At 44.6% G+C, this 16,239-nt stretch overlaps 1 long non-coding RNA gene across 1 annotated transcript; it reads right to left on the bottom strand.

Moving 5' to 3' along the window:
* Positions 1 to 2,966: 2,966 nt before the first annotated feature.
* Positions 2,967 to 14,464, bottom strand: LOC141408410 (uncharacterized). The gene is made up of 3 exons (XR_012422826.1): positions 14,339 to 14,464; positions 7,431 to 7,576; positions 2,967 to 3,543 (listed from the first exon to the last, which is right to left on the bottom strand). It is a non-coding gene; the product is annotated as an uncharacterized lncRNA (long non-coding RNA).
* Positions 14,465 to 16,239: the final 1,775 nt, after the last annotated feature.

The raw sequence follows: 16,239 nt of genomic DNA, 5'->3' as shown, positions 1-16,239 counted from the left end.
CCATATGACAAGCAAAGCAGAAGAAGTCATAGGAACTGCAGAGATTCAGGTCTGACACCGCTGAGCCATCACCTGACTTCTGAGTTTTCATTATGTGAAAAATGGAAAGTGCTATTTGTTGAAGTTACTGTTGGCCAGTGATTATTTCATCAGCTGCTGAAAGCAGCTCCACCTGATGCATGTGCACTGCTCCTCAACCCCAGACTGTCGACTCTCACTCCTGCGGCCTGGGCTGGAGACGCCGGCCTCACTGCCTGCCTGCGGGTCTCTGAGTGTCTTGCCGAAGGACAAGGGCTGTTCTTGCAGAAGAAGGAGAAGTCTTCCTTTTTCTGTTTGCGGAGGAGAGGGGTCCCTAGATAGGGCTGTTTGGGACTCACTTTCAGTTCACCCGTAGACTTCATTTTCTGTCCAGGGCGTATGTCCAGTAGGGGTCACCAGGCTCAGGGAAAGGTAAGTAGCAGCTCTCACCCGGGCTTGAAGGCCACCACTTCTGTCCTGCCCGTTCCTGCTTAGAGTTTCCTGGCAGATCACAAGGGCCCTGTGCGTGTGAACCATTATCTCCCTGTGTGCACGGTTGTGGGAGCTTGTGCAGTCTTCTCTGAGGTTCTCACCTGCATCGCCTCTCAGGCTTGTTGCCAGATGAAGGAGAGTGGCCACACGTCAGTCACCTTGCATGGGTCCAGGACGTGCCTGCCATGCACTGCGTGGGGCTGCGTGGAGCTGCATTCCTGGTCCTTTCCGACGAGACCGTTTATAAGGTCAGGCGAGACAAACTCCGGAGGCACCAAGCGGGAGGTGCTCCCTCTTCCTGAAAAAGGCTTTCCTGGTCTACCCACATCAGAAAAGACCCCAGTTGGCTAATCCAAACCCTCCACACTGATTTTTAGGGCTATTTCTCTGGCTTCTTTTCTAGCAAATGGAAGGCAGCCAGTCTCCTGCACAGACAGTTGCTGATTTTGTGTGGTGTGAGAGACAGTTATTACAAGCATCTGTCAAACTCCACTCCAGACAGAATTCAGGCCGAGTCCATCCCCCCAAATGCAGGAAATGAGGCCTCTTCCCATGTCCTGAGCCACTGCACGGGCTGCCCTTGTCACCTTCGGAGACAATTACTGGCCAGTGCTCTGAATTGAGTCAACCCCAGTGATGAGCAGAGAAGCAGGAAGGACCGTGGATGCTGGAGAGTCGGGGAAGGGAGATGCCGTTGGAACCCCTGCCTGGGGCCAGCCCGACACGAGTGGCACCCGGAAAGGAAGGACTCTTGGCCTCCCGAGGGACTCAGCTTAACCCCAGTTGTTTCTCCTTTTCAAGATAAACCTGCTCCGGGAGGCACATCCACTTCTCAGTTTGGGCCAAATTCAAACCTTGCAGAGAATGCAGCCATGTGGCCTTTTTATTTAAATCCAGACTCTAAGTTAGTTCAATCCCACCAATCCCAAGAAAAGGCGTCTCCCTTTTCCTCTCACAGCGCTCCTGGTTTGGAAGCCCTTTCTGACGCGAAGCCTCAGGACTTGCTGTGGCAGTGCAGGCCAGACGTAGAGACAGCGCCTCCCTGGGAGCCGTTGAACACAGAGCATTAGGGAGGTTTGAAACATTGGCTCACTTAGAGCTCCACGGGGCTCCACGCTCCGGTTGGGAAATAAGATGCTCTTCTGCCCTCACAAATATGCATCCTGTCCCTTATTGTATTTAGCAACTTCCCTTAGTAGTCAGGGGTCAGGGTGCTGTAGAGAACCTCCAGAGTATGTGTCTCTCTGTCTCTCTCTCTCTCTCTCGACATATTTAAGATTGATGATAGACGACTGACAGATAGATAGATAAGAGACAGAGAGATGGTAGAGAGATGATAGATAGATAGATAGATGACAGGTAGACATGTAGATAGATCACAGATACATGGATAGATTTAAATATATAGACATATAAATAGAAATATAAATATAGATATAGATGTGGGGGCTGGAAAGTGTGAAATCCCTTGACTCTTGCATGATTTTGAAATTATGGGAAAGAGCAAGGAGAAGAATGATCTGAGGAACTCAGTACTACTTCCCAGCTTCATAGAAAATGGAACAGCCAGGCTGTCCTTGTGTGGGTTTAAAATTCCCTGTACACAATAGATTCCCTGGGCCTGCAGCACTTCCCTTACAAGACCTCTGTTTGAATGGGCTCTCCCTCGCATAGACTGTGAGGCCTTGATGTTACAGGGGTTGGATCGCTATGGAATATCCCAGATGCCTGTGCCATAATCAGCGTGAGAATATGCCCCGTTGTTATGGCACACAGAACGCTCTGCAGTTCAATAAATAAAACCATAGGAATTTAATTGGATCTGAGTTTAAATCCTGGTTCTGTTTCTTACTACTTGGGTGACCTTCAGCAAATTCTTTAGCCTTTCTAGAGCCTCAGTTTTCTTTGCTCTATGATGACAGTGGAATTTCTTTAGGCTTGTTGGGAAGAGTTGATATCATATAAATAATACCTGATGAAGAGATAACAGGTAAGGAGTATTCAGTGAAGCACTATTCTCCCTACTGTCACCACTCATAACAAAGTATTTTTAATCTAAAAATACTCAAATCTAAAACTGTTCATCCCTGCTTTTATTCTCTAGAAAACAGTTCAGGCAAATGTGTTGGGCTCTCTGTCCTTGTGATTCGGTTTTGCTCACTACAGTCTGCCGTAAGCACGTCTTGTCACTGCTGGGCAGGGCAGTGAAAGAAGGAGCAACTCTCCTTGTTGAAGTGCCCAAATCCTCCACACAGACCGTGACTGCAAGCCCCTCACAGGGGCATTGTGAGCAGAGCCTCTGGCACTTGCTTCTACTGAGGAAGCTCAGAGGCAAATTTGATGTTTAATTACAGCAAGGATATATTTCTCAGCTAAGCTGACGCGCGGCACTGCCTGTTCGTTTCCTTGGTTCTGATATTCATCATATTCATTTCCTTGTTTAGCATCAACCTTCATGTAAATGATTTTATTGTGAAAATGGAAAAAGGTAAGATATAAATAAACTTAACAAATCAAATATTCCTGATTATATACACACCATAGCCAGCCAATCCCCAGGTTACATCCCCTCTAGGTGTCATGGCATCTAATATATGAATATATGTATACGTATGTTTGTATATACTCACACAAGCATGTGCCAGCATGATTATGACTAAGCTTTCTGTTCTGTTTTTCCTACGCCGCTGCTTAATGGAATCAGGCAAAATGCTGATTTGGATAGACACTGTCATAACCCTTTTGCAAAAAAAGAAAATGCACTCAGTAAACAGTTACAACGATATCAACAGTGCTCATAGAAATGATTTCACATCAGAATAAATATACTTAGAGAAAGGCACACACATGGTCTGAACAATAAATTAGGGTTTGATCAGCAGTGGGAGGAAACACTGAAGAAAATGGGGAGATGCATCACCCCTTCTTGGGGCTCCACCTTTCTCCACTCGGGTGAGATTTCCTGCCTGAGACCAGTGCCACCTTTCTCCACTCGGGTGAGACTTCCTGCCTGAGACCAGTGCTTTCATTGCGCTGGGGGAGGAGAAGAGAGAAAAGGGGTTAGCTTCAGTTCCATAAAAATCCATGGAAAGAATCAAGAAAAAAACCGAGGCATGAAATCTGTGCACTCCAGCTTTGATTATGTGGTGGTGGCATAGCTGGAAATAATTGATTTACATTAAAACAAGAAAAATCCTACTCAATTGCTAAAGGAAAGAAGTTAATAGTATTTATTTTTTAAAATGCACTCTTTTTTAAATCTTGTTTTCTCTTTTCTCCAATCTGAGTAAACACAGATTTTTTTCTCTAGACTTAGACCTTTCTTCACTGAGGTGCTGCCTAGTTAGCCCTGCTTGTCGCTGTCCAGTGCTGAAAACGGTTGTCTTCCTGACCCGGATCTGTAAGCAAGCGTTATGTGATTAGCCTTGAAAAATCAGCAAATGAGTCTCGGCTCTTGGAACCAATGTTTTCTTCTGCTTCAAAGAATCTGTTCTCTTTATAACCTATAAATAATCAAGGCAAAAATCATAAAAGTTTAGGCCATCAGCATCACTTAAAATCTTCACAATCAAGGCTGTCAATGAATCACTATGCCTGCATTAAAGACGAGAGTACCCGAGCTGGTTTTGTACTTAAATAATGCTTCTTATTAGGTCAAGCACATGAAAACGCAGAGTATCTGTCTTTCTTTTACTTCCTGTAAAGTAAGACACACAAATGGCATTATTTACCATCCGTCAGAGTGCTGGAAACCATATCTATGAAATATTGCTCTGTCACACTTTAAAGGCCTTATAGCTTCAAGAATCTCCTATTCAAATATAAATACTTCTATAAAAAGAAAAAAAATTAAGCTTTAGCCAGCATATACACATTTTTACATGCACACCCAACCTGAGGAGGGACGGCAGCACCCAACTGAGCTTTGAAGTATTCTTGAGTTAAGTGCTCAGATGAAGGACCTAAGCAGGGTGCCAGAATAATTAAGGTGAAGGAAGAGTCTAGAAAAACATGATTGATGAGTTCTATAGACAATATTATCCAATTCATTTTTCTTATTTAGAACTTGAAAGTCTATTCATCTTTCACTCATTCATCCAGCCCAAATGCAAATCTATGCCTAACCTTGAGATCTGCCCAGGAAAGAATTTTTTGCTCCATTTAGCAATGCTATGGGTATAACAGTCTCCCAGAAAGCAGGAGGACGTAGTGGTGATGGAGAAGAAGGCACACAGCCTCTACCACAACCGTGCGCATGTTTCTTAGCTAATTGTCCTGTCAACTCTGTTGGGCTCTCTAAAATGGACTCTCTCCCATTTTAACACCGTATCTGGGAAATTTAGTTGCAAGTCCAACTTGCAAATTATATAATTGGCTCTAGAATTTCAACATACATTCAGCTGTAAATAAGGAGGTATTATTTTCTCAAAATGCATAACCTGGAGACAGGCAGCTGACGGTGTTATTTTAGAGCTAGCTGGTGTGAGTGAGGGCGTGATGGTCTTTCTTTGTTCTGTTGGCCTTTATTTTATGCTCATGACTTTGCCATGAGCAACATGGTACCTCCAACTCAAAATTATATCTGGAATCAAAGCAGAAGAATAAAAAAAATTTCATTAGTTTCAACTGTTTCTTCTATTTGGAAAAAAAATAAAAGTTCTAGACTCACCCCCAGTAATCACATATAATTAATTAGTCTGAGAAATGACATATCACTACCCCTACTGTCAGAAAGACTTAGGAAAATAAGTATTGAGTTTTCTAGGCCCTATAGTGAAGTAAAAAAAGTGTCTGTGATCGCCTAATTAGTGAACTAAGTATATCGACTGCCGTGCTGATAGAACAGGAGTAAAACCGGGGTCATTAAATACAAATTTGATTCTCCCCTACCTCCTTCTCCACCACACACACATACATACTTTCCACTGTAAGATTACTGGCTTGTTTTCTGAATTCATATCTGCTTTTCTATAAAATATATATGTTTTCAAAGAAAGGCCATTTTCCACTCCAAGTTGCTGCTATTTTGAAAACAATCTAAGTTACCTGTTCAGGCAGAACAACGTGTAATAGAAACTCACCATGTCAAGATTTAGGATCCCTTGTTTTTTACCCTGACTTGGTAAGAAATGAAGATTTTTGCCTTCTCTATACTTCAGATTTAACTGTAAATATAAAGAAGCATTACCTTCTACTTCCTCACACAAGATGCATTTTGTGTGACATATTTATAAATGGATTTAAAACTCTGTGTATAAGCTCTATAGATTGGAGTGATACCAATACTATCACTGCCCACTCCTACATACAATATCTGCACATAGCTTCATGGCTTAAAATCACTTTAACATGCATAATCACATTACCGCTTCTCTTCATCCATTTATATGGTTAGTCTGGGTAGGAAAACATCTTACATTTTCACATCAGGCAACAACACCTTTCACAAAGCACACATTTTTCACAATTTCAATTGAAATCCAAATAGCTTTATACGTCTTGCTTTGTACAGTCTATCACCCATGCAACAGCCTCATTAAGAGTCTCTTAAAGTAATGACTGGCATGATGCTCCCTTCTCTCTTCCATCATCTGCCTCCATCAGTGGACCCAAAGAGAGGAACAGGTCACCTGAGCGGCAAAGCTCCAGGGACCTGAAGATGTTGGTGAGCATTTCTGGGAGAAGTGGGCCTGGCTGAGGGATGATTTCATGGGAATGTCAATGAACAGTTCAAAATAACTGGTTCTGAACAAGACTTACTGTTTTCCCTGGCTGTGGATGAAGAGTTTCGATATAGCAATCAGGGCCTCCGGACAAAGTCTGCTGGTTAAAAAGCCCAGCCTGACCTCAGCCCTCAGACCAAGGCCCAGAAAACTTCCTGGGGTGAGGAGACCCACAATAAAGCTTAGAGAACAGGTTTTGAACATCTCCGAAAAACTGAGTTTCTTCAGGTTTAGGGGTGGGTCAGAAAGGATGATGGTGCTGAGGACAGAGAAGGGAAGCAAAGTGTTCATTTGCTCACATAACCATGCCCAGGCTGCTCCCTTCTGCGGTTAGAGTGCAGTGTTGGTAAAAACTGGAGACTCTGCATGCTCTGACCTCCCCCTCCTGCTGAAGTGAGGGGCCTTCTGGGTATTCTGCCGTTTAGAAATGCTACTTACAAGCTTTGATTGAAATGCATGGATGAGGCTGGGCACAGTAGCTCATACTTGTGATTCTAGAACTCTGGGAAGCCGAGGCAGGAGGGTTGCTCGAGGCCAGGTATTTAACACTAGTGTGGAAAACAGAGCAAAACCTCATCTCTACAGAAATTGTTAAAACTTAGCTGGGCATGGTGGCACACGCCTATGGCCCAGCGACTCAGGAGCCTGAGACGGGAGGATTGCTAGAGCCCAGGAGTTCAAGGCTCCAGAGAGCTGTGGTTCTGCCAGTGCATTCCAGCCCAGATAACAGAGAGAGATTCCAATAAAATAACCTAAAATACAGTGCGTAAATGGATAAACAAATCTGGTTTACTCATATAATGGAATATTATTCAGTCACAAAAATTAATGAAGTATTTGATACATGCTACAACTTTTCACTTAGCATAATTTTCATCATGTCTTCATTATTTGAGCCTAATGTGCACAAAATTAGACCAAAAAAATCAAGTACTGTAGTATTTCATTTATCTAAAATATCTAGACTAGTTAAATCCATACAGAGAACTAATTAGTGGTTGCTAGTGTCTGGGAAGAAAGAAAAAATAGAAAGTGACTATGTGAGGGTAAAGGACTTTTCAAAAGATCTAGACAGAGGTATGATTGCACAGCCTTGCAAATGTGCTAAACATCTTTGAATTTAACACTGTAAAATTGTTCTTTATGTCATATGAATTTTACCTCAGAAAACAAACGACCAACATTAGTGTAATTTACCTCAATGAGAAAACATTGTAGGGCTCTAATCCAATATATAGCCAACCTGACATCATGGGCAGCTTCTCCTGTGGATTCACGGTGTTTTCCACTGTCTTCTCTGGATCTGGCCGACGATTTGCTCTAGGAGACTTTCCACCTCAAGGCTATGAGACAGGCAGTGGGAGAAAAGCGTAATTTAATAGGTTGGTGCAAAAGTAATTGTGTCTTTGTCACTACTTTCAATGGCAAAAACCTTGCTTACCGCTGCACCAGCCCAGTACCATTTTCCCTCCTGCTCCCTCTGCCAGTCTTTAGGCCTGTGTTTGATCTCAGTGCGGCGTAAGGCCTAGAACTGAAGCCCTACATGATGTGACAGCTTTGAGGATTCTAATGCAGTGCCGGCCCCACTCTGACTCTGTCAGTAGCGCCTCCTCGTCAAACAAGCCTCTTTATTCAGGGACTTGGCACCGTTTCTGTTTACACCTGAGAGGAGGCCTAGGCCCCTGCCAGCCTGCACAGTCACCCAGACAAGCCAGGTGGTACTTCCTGGAAACCAGGGGCACCACACCCTCTGGAGACTGAGAAGCCCGTCGCCCACAGTCTCGGGCTGCTCTGTTTCTGAGTTACAAACGTTTGGCCCATCGCTTAAGAGTTGCCTCCTTTGGTGTAAAGAACACTGGGCTCTGCTGTATGTGGGTATCTCACCAATACCCACGTTGTGGGTGGCAGAACAAGGCCTCACCAGGAGGTGGGGTCTGCTGGTGTCTCAGTTTAGTTTTAATTTTCATTTCTCATGTGACTAATGATGTTAAGCATGTTTTATTATGCTTATTTGCTGTCCATACACATCCTATGATGAAGTGTCTATTCAGTCGTTTGGCTCATTTAAAAAATTGGGTTGCCTGTATTTTTGTTGTTGAGTTTTAATAGTTATTTATGTATTTTAAATACAAGTCCTTTGTCAAATATATTCTTGGAAAATATTTTATTTTTCTTCAGGTATGTCTTCTTTCTATTTTCTTAACAGCGTTTTGTAAGGACCGAAAATGTTGTTTTAATAAAGTCTGATTTTTAATTTATTTATTTTATGGACAATGTTTTGGTATTATCATTTTTAACAGCAAAAGTAACATTATTGCTTTGATTTTAACACCAAGAACAATGCCTGACAAGTAACTATTTATAGAATGTAGAAATGCTCAAGTGAATAAAGAAATAAATGAGTAAAAACTCCTGGTGAGAGATTTTCAGACGCAGTAAAAACTTGCTGAGCTGAGCAGCTCTGCCACTTTTACCCCCGACAGATCCGACTCTGTCAGACCCGCTTTGAAAGGCAGCTTCTCAACGTCCACAGGGCAGAGCGGAGCCCACCTGGGTGGAGATGGACGCAGTAACAGGTGCTGGCTGCCCTGCCACGGAGGCTTAGGAAACGAAGACCTCAGAATGGGAAGAAGGCGCACGTCGCCCAAAGAGCCTCCCAAAGAGCTGAGAACCACCAAGAGCTGCTCCCTGGAATAAACTACTTGTTCATGGTGTTAAGAGGTTTATCTGGAACTTGAAGCAATTTGAGTTCAGCAATAACAGTGAGTACGGGATCCACCAAGACAAAGTAAAGCCATGTCATCAAAATAATGCTGAGGGTCCTATGGATACTGGAAAACCAGTGCCAGGCAATAGATCATAGATATTTATGACCTTGGAGGATATGAAGAAAGATAAATTAGCAAGTTAACCCAAAGCTGCCCTTCATCATTTATCCACGTGGAAAAACATTTCTCAAATAGTCATTATGTGATTATGAAACACGACGGTAACTTTTATTGGGTGCTGTTAAAATGTATAAATAAGTGTTCTCATTTGGTAGTGTTCTTTTAGAAAATAAAATCATTCATTCATGTCACATTTAAAGAAAGTCATAAATGGAAACTCAATAAATTAGTTAAAAAATGCAAATTTTCCTACAGTTCTTCAGTTCTGTTCTCTCCAAAAATAGCAACTGTGCTTCTTCCCCCTGGAGAAATCCGAATTAGTCAGCAGCACTGAGCATCATCATTGCTATTATTATTAATTATTGTTCATTATTACATAGCCCCTGTGTGCTGCCTTGGGTGTTTGGAAGGTCTAGTGAAGGCCACATAGGGTTGATAATTGTTCCTAAGAAAAGCAGATACAGCAAGGACACCTGGAGGTGCACACCCACACATCCACCCACCCATAAACACACACACAGCATCACACACCAGCAGACACAGTGGGATTTGGCCAGAAAGAACAATCTCAGTGGGCTTGGGACTTCATCATTTGTTTGTTCTTTTCTATTCTTCTATCTTTCTTAGCTCTCTTTTTCTCCTTCCTTCCTTCCTTCCTTCCTTCCCTCCTTCCCTCCTTCCCTCCTTCCTTCCTTCCTTCCTTCCTTCCTTCCTTCCTTCCTTCCTTCCTTCCTTCCTTCCTTCCTTCCTTCCTGTATGAAGAGGGGTGTTGGAAGTGGTAGTAAGACATTGGGAAGAGATAGAGTGAAGAAAAAAAGGAGATGGAGGAGGCTGTGGGGGCACTGGCTGGGTGGAGTGTGGAGGATGGAGAAGAGAGGCTGGGGGTGTAAAAAATTTTGTAAAATTTTTTGTAATTTTTTTGTAAAAATACAAAAAAATTAGCCAGGTGTGGTGGCAGCACCTGTAGTCCCAGCTTCTCGGGAGGCTGAGGCAGGAGAATGACATGAACCCGGGAGGCGGAGATTGCAGTGAGCCGAGACTGCACCACCGCACTCCAGCCTGGGCGACAGAGCGAGACTCCGTCTCAAAAAAAAAAAAAAGAAAGAAAGAGAGAATTAAGTAACATGAGAGAATGCAAGGTATTGACTTAATATTCTGATTGAAATAAATCCACTATAAGAAAATGAGACAAAAGAGAAAATTTGAATATGGACTAAGTGTAAGGTAATTTAAATAAATTAGTAGTAATGTGTTAGGTGGTAAAATAGCACAGATAATTTGTTAGATGCTATCTTTGTTAGATGTAAATTTGTTAGGTGTTATAACAAACTAGAAGTTACAACATTATAATTACTTCCTATTCCCCATTTATTTTGAGAGTATTCAGTACTGCTTGTTGAAACATTTAAATAGCTGCTTTAAGTCCTAATCAGATAATTCCAAAGCTGTGTCTCCTCAGTGTTGCCACGTTTATCGTTTTTCTGATACAGGTTGAGGCTTTCCTGTCTCTTTCTAGAACAGATAAGATGCGTCTTATCCTGGGCATTTGCATATTACGCCGTGAGCCTTATCCTGGGCATTTGAATATTACGCCGTGAGCCTTATCCTGGGCATTTGAATATTACGCCGTGAGCCTTATCCTGGGCATTTGCATATTACGCCGTGAGCCATATCCTGGGCATTTGCATATTACGCCGTGAGCCATATCCTGGGCATTTGAATATTACGCCGTGAGCCTTATCCTGGGCATTTGAATATTACGCCGTGAGTCTTATCCTGGGCATTTGAATATTATGCCGTGAGTCATATCCTGGGCATTTGAATATTATGCCGTGAGCCATATCCTGGGCATTTGAATATTATGCCGTGAGCCATATCCTGGGCATTTGAATATTATGCCGTGCCACGCTGGGTCTCATTTAAACCCTGCGGAGAGTCCTGGTGTTCTTGTTCCCGCAGCCAAGCAGCAAGGCTGGGTTCAGGCCGCACGTGCTGACACCTTCCGTGGTTGTGGTTTCAATGTCATTCCCAAGGTCAAAGCCTTTGCAGTGCCCCTGGGTCTGTTCTGTGTGTCTGCGCCCAGTGAGCAGTCCCGAACCTGCGAGCCTGTGTCCTGCTCTGTTTTTAGTTCGAACGAGCTTTTCTTTTCTTTCTTTCTTTCTTTCTTTTTTTTTTTTTGAGGCCTCACGCTGTTGCCCAGGCTGGAGTGCGGTGGCCTGATCTCGACTCACTGCAAGCTCCGCCTCCCGGGTTCCCGCCATTCTCCTGCCTCAGCCTCCCGAGTAGCTGGAACCACAGGCGCCACCACCTCGCCCGGCTAGTTTTTTGTATTTTTTAGTAGAGACGGGGTTTCACCGTGTTAGCCAGGATGGTCTCGATCTCCTGACCTCGTGATCCGCCTGCCTCGGCCTCCCACAGTGCTGGGATTACAGGCGTGAGCCACCGCGCCCAGCCTCAAACGAGCTTTTCTAGGTGCTTTCCAAAATATCCTCTTCCTTGACTCATAGATAAACATTTTTTTAAAATATGGTTTGTGACCTTTTAAAAACGAGAAAATTTATTTGTTTTTATCACCCAATTTTTTCTTAAAGACATAGTAGCATATTGTACACATAATTTCAATTTTTTTAACTTAAAATTTTATCCTGGAGAAAAAGCAACATGCATATTTTTTGAATATAAAAATATTCTTCATGTCTATTTATAGCTAAGTTATACTCCGTTCTGTGGAGGTGCCGTGACTTATTTCACCAGTTTCCTAGCAGATTCTGTTACCTGGCAAGCCCGTTTGTGCTCTTCTCGTTTTGTTCAAATTTTGCAGCCCAAGTCCAGCTGCAGAGCTGTCTCTTAGCAACCAACGGAGCTGGCTGCTCTTTGGGAATTCCCTGTGAAATAGCACATGGCATTTTCTGATCCGACCTCCGCCAAGAAAAGATAACACACAGACATCTAAGAGAGATGAGGGGGGAACTCATGAATGCCCTCTGCCCTCTTTCCACCCCAACACGCACACACTGACACACTATCCCAGAACTCCCAGCAAAGAAGGATAAGCTTTTGCAAGCACCAAGTCTCCGGTTGTCCTTCCAGGGCTGCTGTGCCATGGCTACATTTAGGAAGTTGCAGGAGAAAATAAACTGATTAACAAGCAGTGAAACCTGCAAACTATGCCTCACTTAGGCTCCGTTCCAGGAAAACCCCGACCGAGCTGGGGAGTCCGAGAGTCTCTCCGTGCAGGCTGACCTCATGGAGAAAGCGGCAGCGCTTGTCCCTTCCACTGGGAAACCCTGGAGTTCATTCAGGAGACTGGATGCCTCTGGCCTCGGGCTGCACCGTGGACCCCACTGTGGAATCACCGCTCCCAGGCTGACCTCAGGCAGGTTCCAGATCTGGTCTCCACGTCTGCAGCAAAACTCACCCGGCCCATGGTTTTATGCAGAAATGTGACAAGGTACCTACACGAAATACTCTTTCTTTTCTTTTCTTTTATTTTTCTGAGACGGAGTCTCGCTCTGTCGCCCAGGCTGGGGTGCAGTGGCCGGATCTCAGCTCACTGCAAGCTCCGCCTCCCGGGTTTACGCCATTCTCCTGCCTCAGCCTCCCGAGTAGCTGGGACTACAGGCGCCACCACCTCGCCCGGCTAGTTTTTTGTATTTTTAGTAGAGACGGGGTTTCACCGTGTTAGCCGGGATCGTCTCTCGATCTCCTGACCTCGTGATCCACCCACCTCGGCCTCCCAAAGTGCTGGGATTACAGGCTTGAGCCACCGCGCCCGGCTGAAATGTTCTTTCTTTAAATATCAGGAGATTCATTTATTTTTTGTTTATTTGTTTCAAAAGGTCATAATCCTTCAATATCTTCCTTTCCCTGGGATATATGTAACTGGCTTATTCAAAGGGGTGTGTCCTAAATTGGGGGCAATGGGGATGGTGTCCTTAGTGAAAGCAGGCTCTAAAGACTGAGGCTGCCCCACACTGCCCGGGGAGGTCTGGCCCTTCCTCATTTGTCACCCACACTGGGAAATCCTATTGCCCAGGGTCTGGGGCCAGCGTCCCAGGGAGGACACCATCATTGCAACCTAGCCGAGCGTCGGTACTTTTATCTGTGTGTCCTCCCAGGAGGGTTCTGAGGATTAAACGTGAGAATAGGTGTGACCACGTGTGAAAGCTGTAAATAGCTACTCCAGCGTGAGCGCTGTCAGCCGTATGGTCGTGGTGCCCTGGATGATATCACAGGCCAGGCATTGTGCTAGGTGCTTGACCTCCAGTTCTGACAAGCAAGGCATTGTTCCCATGCTGCAAACAAAGAAAGAAGCCAGCCGTGCTGATCAGGTGCCCCCGCCAGGCCACCCTCGCATTCTCTGCGCTGTGGTGCTGGGGCTGAGAGTCTGCAAACTACACTTCTCTAGACCCCTGGCTGACTGTCTCCAGTGAGGCCATGCCGAAGCAAGGCGCTGGGCAGTGATCAGAGGCTGAGGCTGGGTGGGGCTCTCCTCCTGCGTCTGTGTCCTTGTTTTAATTTTGCGCAGCAGCGTATATAACTACAGCTCCTTTTCCTTTGCACTCCTTGGACTGGGCTCAGGACACCAATCAGGGCATTAGTGACACTTGACAATTTAAGATCCAAGGCCAAGTGTCCCCTCAGAGACCCCAACCTCAGCACAGGTAGGACGCTCTGGCGGTCTGATAGTTGGCTGCTTGAGACTCTCAAAGCTTTGACAGGTGGTGCCTGTCTCTGAGCTCCTAGATTTTGTGATGCCATTTCTGTTTTGTTTTCTGAAGACTAAGGGAAGCAGCTGTTTGGTTAAGTTCCAAATACCTATAGGTAACCGCAGTATCTACTTTTTGCTCCATCTGTCTCTAACACTTACTTGTCTAATGTCTTGTATTTTATAATACTCTTTTAAAAATCTAGTGAGTTTTCTATTTACTGAATCTGTGCCCTTGCTCAAAGGCCCCTAGGCTGGTGCGTGGTGGCTCTGGCAGCCAGCCAGTACTCCGAACCGCAAAACTCATGTTCCTTCCTTTGCCTCACATTGTGTTAGTGATTGGCTTTTATCAGAGAGCTTATGTTCCAGGCTCACTTCAGGACCATCACCCATACAATCGGCCTTCTGTATTTACACGTTTTCACATCTGTGTATTCAACCAACCGCAAATCAAAAATATTCAAAAAATGAATATAAAAAGTAACAATATAACAATAAGATGTTGATACCAGCCAGGTGCTACGGCTCACACGTGTGGTTCCATCTACTTGAGAGGCTGAGGCAGGAGGATCGCTTGAGCCCAGGAGCTCAAGCCTGCGGAGAGACAGAATAAGATTCTGAGTGAGACCTTGTCTCTGTGAAAAAAATAGACACAAATTTTAAAATACAGCATGACAACTATCGACATAGCATTTACATCACGTGAGCTCTGAAGAGGAACCTAGAGATCCTTCTATTCATCCATCCATCCATCCATCCATCCATCCATTTATTCATCCATCCATCCATCCACCCATCCACCCATCCATCCATCCACCTATCCATCCATCCATCCATCCATGCATCCATCCATCCATCCACCCATCCATCCATCCATCCATCTACCTATCTATCCATCCATCCATCCATCCACCTATCTATCCATCCATCCATCCATCCATTCACCCATCCACCCATCCATCCATCCACCTATCTATCCATCCATCCACCCATCCACCCATCCATCCATCCACCTATCTATCCATCCATCCATCCATCCATTCACCCATCCACCCATCCATCCATCCACCTATCTATCCATCCATCCATCCATCCACCCATCCATCCATCCATCCATCCATCCATCCATCCATCCACCCACCCACCCATCCATCCATCCACCTATCCATCCATCCATCCATTCATTTGTCCATGAGTTCACCCATTCATCCATCCATCTATTCTCCTTCCATCCATTTATCCATCCATCCAACTATCTGTCCATCCATCCATCCATGCATCCATCCATCCATCCACCCATCCATCCATCTATCCATCCATCCACCCACCCACCCATCCATCCATCCACCTATCTATCCATCCATCCATCCATCCATCCATCCATCCATCCCTCCACCCATCCACCCATCCATCCATCCACCTCTCTATCCATCCATCCATCCATCCACCCACCCATCCATCCATCCATCCATCCATCCATCCATCCATCCACCCACCCACCCATCCATCCATCCACCTATCCATCCATCCATCCATTCATTTGTCCATGTGTTCACCCATTCATCCATCCATCTATTCATCCTTCCATCCATTTATCCATCCATCCAACTATCTATCCATCCATCCAGCCAGCCAGCCAGCCATCCACCTATCTATCCGTCCATCCATTCATTCGTCCATGTGTTCACCCATTCATCCATCCATCTATTTATCCATCCATCCATCCATTTATCCATCCATCCATCCATCCATCCATCCATCCACCTATCTATCCATCTATCCATTCATTCGTCCATGTGTTCACCCATTCATCCATCCATCTATTCATTCATCCATCCATTTATCCATCCGTCCAACTATCTATCCATCCATCCATCCATCCACCCATCCCTCCATCCATCCAGCCACCTATCTATCCATCCATCCATTCATTTGTCCATGTGTTCACCCATTCATCCATCCATCTATTCATCCACCCATCCATCCATTCATTTATCCATCCATCCAACTGTCCATCCATCCATCCATCCATCCATCCATCTGTTCATCCACCCATTCATCCACCCATCCAGTCTCGTTGGAGTTCATTTTCTTCACTAAGTACCTTAAATCTGTGGTCCTTACATATAAATTCAACTTCTTTGCCCCATTCTTACTCCATTGTAGTCATTTTGCCAAACACCAACCTTGGAGGAGACCAACCATGCCTTTCTGTCTCGCTATACTTTTGGTATCATCATATATTCATGATTTCTACCCCAACACTGCTTAGTCAAATATGTTTCTCAAATATGTTCACTTTTCCACTTTCCTAAACATCTATGTCATGCTTTCTCTTTTTTCGTCCCTTTGTATCCCGATCACATCCCCAGAATTGTCGGACAAACTGAGGTGACATCTCACTGGAAAA

Source organism: Macaca fascicularis, chromosome 14 (assembly GCF_037993035.2).
Source record: "Macaca fascicularis isolate 582-1 chromosome 14, T2T-MFA8v1.1".
NCBI classification, from domain to species: domain Eukaryota; kingdom Metazoa; phylum Chordata; class Mammalia; order Primates; family Cercopithecidae; genus Macaca; species Macaca fascicularis.
Note: the sequence above shows the minus strand (reverse complement) of the source record. Positions and strands in the feature narration are given on the sequence as shown.